An 8,047-nucleotide genomic window follows, 5' to 3' on the forward strand; every position below is an offset into this window, starting at 1 on the left:
ACACTGGGAGTGTTGGCTGGCTCTGAACTGAGTTTGGGAGGGAGTGGAGGAAGAGGCAGCAAAGGTGCCTCATGGTTCCCCTCCAAGATGGCTCCGAGCTTGACTGTTTGCTTGTTTTTGCTTGTTATTTGTGCTCATTGTCTGTTCACTGTTTTTGCTCACTGTCTGCTTGTTTTTTCTCATTGTCTGTTTGTTGTTTTTACTCAAAGTCTGCTTATTGTCTACTCATTGTCTTCTGTAGGAGCCACTGGGAACTGAACCTAGGACCTCCTGTGGGAGGCAGGTGCTCAACTTCTTGAGCCACATCTGCTCCCTGCCACATGGTTTTAAGCTGTCTTCTTCTTAATCCAGTTCCTACCCAATTACTGCAACCATTTAACTGCTTTCCAGGGCTCTGAGAAAGATGGTTCTGCCTGTTTTTGCTTGCTTAAAACTTCTGTCATGAGACAGAACCCTGGAACATCTCCTTCCTCCACCATCTTAGTGACGCCGCTCTCCATAGGGACTCTTTCTCTTTTTTTTTGAATCTTAAAATCCCACAACCCTTATTATAAAGGTGAACCCTGCTCCTTGTAGTGGGCTTATCAGGTAGGATTTCTGTTAGTGAGCACAGGCACCAGGGCCTCCAAACTTCTTGGATTCGCAGCGACGGGGATCAGCCACCAGCAGGATCTGGTCGTCCTGGATGACGATGTCTTTGGTCTCTGTCCCGGGAGCCTCATCCACACATTTCTGGTAATAGGCCGCTGGGCTTTGGAGATGGACTGGCGGATTGCGTAAAAGGGCCACATGATCACCACCCTTCACACAGACGCGGATGTCCACATTAGCAAACTGCTCTTTGCCCAGAAGCAGAATGGGTTCCAGCAGCTTGTACTGCAGCGTGTGCAGCTCGATCATCTCCAGGGGCTACCCGTCCACCTTGATCAGGCCGTTGCCCCGTTTACGGTGCCCTCGGCTGTATCCCTCTTCTTGCAGCCGAAGACCTGCACCGACTGCAACCCGCCCTTGGATGGCATGGGTGCAGGCTTAGACACGAGCTCCTCATTGAGCTGCACCATAACCCAAAAAGGGCCATATGTACTCTTTTTTAAAAAAAATTAATTAATTAGTTTATTTCTCTCCCCTTCGCTGGCTCTCCTTCTGGGCATACTTGTTGCGTGGCTCCCCTACGCGGGACGCGGGACGACACACCCCTGTGAGGCAGGGCACTCCTTGCGCACATCAGCACTGCATGTGGGCCAGCTCCACACGGGTCAAGGAGGCCTGGGGTTTGAACTGCGGACCTCCCATGTGGCAGATGGGCACCCTAACCACTGGGCCAAGTCTGCTTCTCAACCCATATGTACTCTTAATCTTGTTTCCTTTGCCATCTCCTCAGGAACATTTCTTTCTAAACCTTAGTTTCCCTCCCATAAGGTAAGGAGAGTAGCAGTACCTTTCTAATAGGAATGTTTCAAGGATTTAATGTAATAAGGCATGTAAAGAGTTTACTAGACAATCTTGCAAATAAGAAGTGCTAAAGAAATGTTAACTATAACTATTTATACAGCTCTGTTCAGTGTTCCAGAGATATGAAATCTAATCCAGTTTTTAATTCTCTCTCACTTGATTGATTCCCACTCTTTATATGAGGATTCATTTCAGACTTACTTCATAAAGGGAGACTTAGGTTAAGTGATTGTATTAGTTGGTCAAAGGGGTGCTGATGCAAAGTACCAGAAATCTGTTGGCTTTTATAAAGGGTATTTATTTGGGGTAGAAAGTTACAGTTACAAGGCCATTAAGAGTAAGTTACTTCCCTCACCAAAGTCTGTTGCCCCACGTTGGAGCAAGATGGCTGCCAGTCTTCTGAGAGGGTTCAAGCTTCCTCTTCATCTTAAGGCTTCATGGTCCCAGCTTCTTCCAATCTCAGCTGTGGGCTAGTATAAGTTTCATCTCTCTTCCTGGGTTTCTTCTCTTTTTGGGCTCGGCTACTCTGCTGTCTACACAAGGCAAGTTGTAAACTATCATGTGAATAGCTTGGCTCTCTCTCTGGGGCTCTAGCATAAAAAATTAAGCTTTCTCCTCTGCCGTGTTATTTTTTTTTTAAAGATTTATTTTTAAATTTATTTCTCTACCCTCCTCCCACCATTGTCTGTGCTCTATGTCCATTCGTTGTGTGTTCTTCTTTGTCTGCTTGCATTCTTGTCAGCGGCATCGGGAATCTGTGTCTCTTTTTGTTGTATCATCTTGCTGTGTCAGCTCTTCATGTGTGCTGTACCACTCCTGGGCAGACTGTACTTTTTTTCACATGGGGAGGCTCTCCTGAGGGTTGCACTCCTTGTGTGTGGGGCTCCCCTACTTGCAGGACACCCCTATGTGGGGACACCCCTGTGTGGCATGGCACTCCTTGTGTGCATCAGCACTGTGCGTGGGCCAGCTCACCAAATGGGTCAGGAGGCCCTGGGTTTGAACCCTGGACTTCCCATGTGGTAGGCAGATGCTCTATTCATGGAGCCAAATCCACTTCCCTTTGCTGTGTCATTTTCTGTGTAGTATCTGCCCACTAAAGGGGTGGGGACTGAATGTCCTACTGATGTGGCTGAATCAAAGCCCTAATCTCAATTTAATTAAGTAAACGTGAAACTTCTGAATTTAATACAATCAGGCCCAGAGGAACAGACTAGTTCACAAACATAATCAATATTTCTTTTTTGGAATTCATCAACAATATCAAACTGCCACAGTGACCCTCCAGTGCACTATAGTAGATCCCTGGGAATAATCCTACTGTACAGAGAGTACTTATCACAGAAGGTTACATTTTCTTGTTAATTTTTCTGTCTTTCTGACTATTTTGGAAGCCAGTGGTTCTTATACCATCAGAATGGTTGGATTTAATCTCAGAGTTTCTGATTCAGTAGGTTTGGGATAGTTCCTGACAGCTCTCATTTCTTATAAATTCCAGGAGAAACTGGCTACTGATCTGGAAAATCACACTTTGGGAACTGTGCTCTAAGATACTGGAAAACTCATTCAAACAAACTCAATACAGTGAAAGACCAAGGAGGTCTGCTTCTATCCCCTTTGTTGCCAGAAAAATCATGCTCCATATAATAATTCTTGCCTTTAGTCTTACTCTTCTGAAAAGTCTAGCATTCATATGCTTTCTCTCTCTCTCTCTTCCTCTTAGAGCATGTTCTTATAGTAGTCATTGACACCTTATGAAATTATATGAAGCAGTGCTACCAAAAGAAGATCCATCTCCTTAAATAATCTCTGCCCTTTCCTCATACATTGGTCCATGTATCTCTTTCTAGCATCATCTGGGTTCTTTATTTGCTATATCCTTTTTGGTCATAAGCACTAACCTCTCTGCTCATGTCATTTCAGTTTTGCTTTTTTCTCTTCAATATTTATCCTTTTTTGGTGACTTAAGGTAATTGCAAATTGTAAATTACTATAGAGATATGAGTTATTGGAGTGTTTGGAAAAGAAGAAGGAGGAAGAGAAGGAGGAGGAGAAGCAAAAGGAAGATGAGGAGGTAGAGTAAGAGGAGAAAGAAAATGATGATGGATGCTGTTCCGGTTTTCTAGGATGTCAAAAACAATATACCAGAAATGGGTTGGCTATTACAGTGGGAATGCATTAGCTTACAAACTTATAGCTCTAAGGCAGTGAACATGTTCGAACTGAGGCATCATCAAGACTATACCTTCTTCTTGGATACTGGCTGCCAGTGATTCTGGACTTCTCTGTCACATGGCAAAGAACATGATGACAACTGCTCATCTCTCCCTTCTCTTCTGGGTTTTATTGCTTCCAGCTTCTTGCTTCTGTGGCTTTCTCTCTCTTTGTCTGAATTTCATTCTCTAATAAAGGACTCCAATAAGAGGATTAAGACCCATCCTGAATAAGGTTTGTCACATCTTAAGTTAAGATCCTACTCACCAAAAGATCCTACTTACAGTGGGTCCACACCCACAGAAATGGATTAACTTTATAAACATAACTATATAAACAAGTATATACAACTTGAAACCACCACAGATGTTAACATTTATTTTTCCAGACACTAAAGCTATGAATAGATCTATTCTATTTTTGTTTCTTATAGATGAGGAAACTGACCCTTGCCTAAGGTCACACAATTGGTAACCCAAAGCGCTGCTACCTAAGGACTGTGTTACTAGGAATAAGTAAAAGAGCATGATTGGACCTGTGAAAAAATCAGATGCCCATATATTCGTTGATTCTAAATGTTGTTATGATGATAATTATCTATGGTATATATGGAAAATTGCCTTTAATTTGTTGAAATAATTGTGTGTAGGCTTTCTATTATATTGATTATTGGGGACAATTATATGTGTATTTTTCCAATAATCGGATTTGCATTTGTTTTCTCTAAGGCTGATAAGTATTTTGGGAGTTTGAGTTTTAAAAACCCAATTATATGGGCACCTCTTTGGACTAAAGTCAAATATTTTAATTAAAAGAAGGTAATATGGAGAAAATAATGTTCAAAAGAACACAGCCAACTTTGCTGTTACCTGTTATTTGAGTTGTACAGCCAATTATTACACATTACTCTATCATTATATCATATTGAATGGTCAATTTCTTTAATCTTAACACTATAAAATAGTTTGTGGCTATATGAAATTTATATAAAATATGAGATAGAATCTTATCTAATTATCATGAATATTGAACTAACAATTGGCTAAGACAGGAACCAGATTGGTTCAAATAGGAAAGACCCAGAGAACAATCCAATCAGAGATGTGAAGCTCAGTGTCTGAAACCATATTTGCAGGTAATAAGCAACTAAGTACAGCTACTATGACTTGTTACCTTTTACTAAGTGAGCATCATGTAGCAGGCAATGTTCAGTGTCATCTTTTTTTCTTCTTTTAAATTTTATTTTGAAAAAATCTTTAGATTACATAAATGTTACATTGAAGATATAGGGTGATTCCCATATACCCCACTCCCACCCCTCCCTCCACATTTCCCTGGTAACAACATCTGTCTTCAGTGTGGTAATTCGTTACAATTGTTGAACACATATTGAAGCATTGCTACTAACCATAGTCTATAGTTTACATTTTGTACCGCACAATTTTATAGGTTTTGACAGAATGTATAATGGCCCATATCTATCATTGCTATGTCATGCAGGACAATTCCAATGTCCCCAAAAGGCCCCATATTATATTAAACCAGTCAACCCTCATTCAAGTTAGTCTAGTCTGTTATTATTCTCATTTTACAGATGAAGAATCATCTATAAAACACAAATATGATAACTAATTTTTAAAAGTGATACTAGTGACACTGGCAAATGAACCCAGGTAATTCGGCTTCAAATAAGCATGGTGAAGCTTTGTAATGGAGTAATATGTGGCTATTACAACACGTGGTGGGCCTTAAAGTCAGTCAAGGGTGGGCAAAATGCAGAAATCAAGATGGGCCATGGGGACAGTAGGTCTTTATTAAGAGTTGGAGTTCAGAAGGAAGCGCTCATTTTGTGGAATATTGGCAAAAGTAAGCCAAAATCCTACTGCCCACTGCAGAGAGTTTCCCAGTACTGAATGATGTTAATTATATAGTGACAGTAACATCTCACACCATTATCAGGGAGTTTTCTAAACAAGTTTAGAAAGGTTTTAAAATAACAACTGATGAGGTAAGATTAGGACCAGAAGGATATTAGAAGAGGTTAGGGATTCAGGGCTCTCTTAACACCTAAAGCACCTGTGTAAATTAGAAAATGCACTGCTTCCCCTCAGTTGGTGGCTTGATGAGTGGACCATGGGATGGATTTCAGGCCCACTTGTTTCCATCGTCGATGCCCTGTGCAGACCACAGAGTACCTATGGGTTTGCTAATGAACTTTGCATTACTAATTGTTACCTTCTCACCTCTTTCTCAGTGAGAGAAGTTTATTATTTCTAGCCTAATCAGAAAATAAGATATTAAAGGGGCCTCTATTACTTCCATGCACAGATTTCCACAGAATTTTCTCCGGCTCCTCACAGCTTTCCTGGCTTCTTGGCAAGGAGTGGGAATGGGAGGTGGGGAGAAAAACTTCTTTCTGGTTATCTAATTAACACTTCTCCCAGGCAGCTGGTTTCTAAATTCTTGCAAGTTCATCCTCCGTGGGATGCCTAATTGCTAGATCAGTTGCTTCCATACCTAATGGATCTTCTTATCAGCCAGCTCTAATTGATAGATGACAGGATGAGTTCTTGGATTAGATCTTCATTGACTTCAGATGGTGACTATACTTTTATGACCCCAAATACGGCTTGACATGTGCAGGTGTTCTTTTTAAAAAAATTTTTAGGCAAGGGAGTAAAGAGTTTATTATGAAACAAGAAAGGAAAAACAGTAAACAATCCTAGAGAGGAAAGCAGGCGTGCTACAGTGTAGGACGCTCATGTGCAGCCTTGGGTTAGGCCTTTTTAAGACCTTTCCTTCTCCACTTTCCTAACGTTGGGGAGGGGCCCCAGCTGTTTGCTGTTCTGATTGGGTGCCTTAAGGCCCCACCTGTTAGCTCTCAAGGCACCAGTGAGGAGGCCTATTTGGAGTTATCCAGGGCTTGCCCTTGACCCCAGAAAGAATCCAAATGGGACCTTGTGGCCAGGGTTTCAGTAGGGTCTTTCCACCTTTGTTCTTAGTAGTAGCAGCCTTCCCTCAAGGGGTTTCCAGGTGGGTTTTCATGGCCATGTTCTCTGCCAGGTGCCAGCTATGACTCATCTTCCCTCTTTACCTGTACTAACCTCCCTCAGCACCCCCTCAGAGAGTTTACACCCTTATTCTTAAGGCAGAGCTGAAGGGCTTGTTCTTGTACAGCTGCTTCCTGCTGATTAGGGGGAGTAGTCCCTGCTAACAAGGTGCGAAACTCTCTGGCTATTCTATTGAGTTTGAGGGAAGATGAATCCAGCATCATGGCTGGAACTGGGAGAAATCACTGCATGATTAATACATTGTTCTGGAAAGCTTTGATTTGAAGGGAACATTCTGGATTCTGGACTACTAGGTTCTTCGCTATGTTGCATAAAGGAATTTAAGGACATAACATAGGGTAGGCAAGGGAGTAAAGAATTTATTATGAAACATGGAAAGAAAAACTCTACACAACCCTAGACATGGGTGTGGGCCTGCCACAGGATGAGATGCACCCAGGTGTGTGTTTGTTTTTTAAAATTTTTTAAATCTTTATTTCTTTTTTTAATGTTACATTCAAAAAATATGGGGCCAATAATCGCTATCTTCTATTGAACACTATAGGCCACATGCTGTGAAGTGCCTTACACAACAACAACAAATAAATAAATTTGAGTATAGTGTGCCAGGAATCACACTAAAATCTTCTATGGAACTTCTTCTCTAATCCACACACACCATTTATGAAGTAGGTAACATTTCTATCCCCATTTCCCTGTTCAGGGCCACTGAGTTAGCAAATATATGCATGGAGATTTAAACTCAGGCTGCTTATCTCCAAAGTAGGACTTTTTAACTACCACACTACTTTTACTGTCTAGCTTCAGAGAGAGAATTTGAAATTATGAATTTCAGCATCTGAAGGCATGTGGTTGTTGTATTTTCAAGAGTGTTTGTCCAATGCTGTGAGATGATAGTTCTATGGGTTTGCCTTCTCTGTTTACATGAAATATTTTTTTCTTTTCTTTTTAAAAGGGGACTTAAAATGGCAAGATCAAACTATCTGAACTGAACTTTAAAACTGAATTTAAAGAAAACATAATAAGGGTTTTAAGCAGTGATAAAATACTTTGTCCACAGTGCATAAAAATAAAGCATCACACCTAATGGATGATACAAAAGTGGCACAAAATAGTAAACTCTGTTAAGGACATTAGCATATTGAGTGCCAATGAATCAAGAATGTTGAATAACTGGAATCTGGAGTTCCAGAAAAGTCCTAGATTCTATGCAGCTAATCTTAAGTCTACAATTTTCACAGTTAACTGTAAGGGAATATTTGAGAACATTCACTGATATCAATTTCCTTGCTTTCTTGCCTTGATTGTGG

At 40.9% G+C, this 8,047-nt stretch overlaps 1 pseudogene; it reads right to left on the reverse strand.

Annotated features, from left to right (window-relative positions):
• Positions 1-528: 528 nt before the first annotated feature.
• On the reverse strand, positions 529-1,019 carry LOC101429581 (small ribosomal subunit protein uS9-like; annotated as a pseudogene).
• Positions 1,020-8,047: the final 7,028 nt, after the last annotated feature.

Source organism: Dasypus novemcinctus, chromosome 1 (assembly GCF_030445035.2).
Source record: "Dasypus novemcinctus isolate mDasNov1 chromosome 1, mDasNov1.1.hap2, whole genome shotgun sequence".
NCBI lineage: Eukaryota > Metazoa > Chordata > Mammalia > Cingulata > Dasypodidae > Dasypus > Dasypus novemcinctus.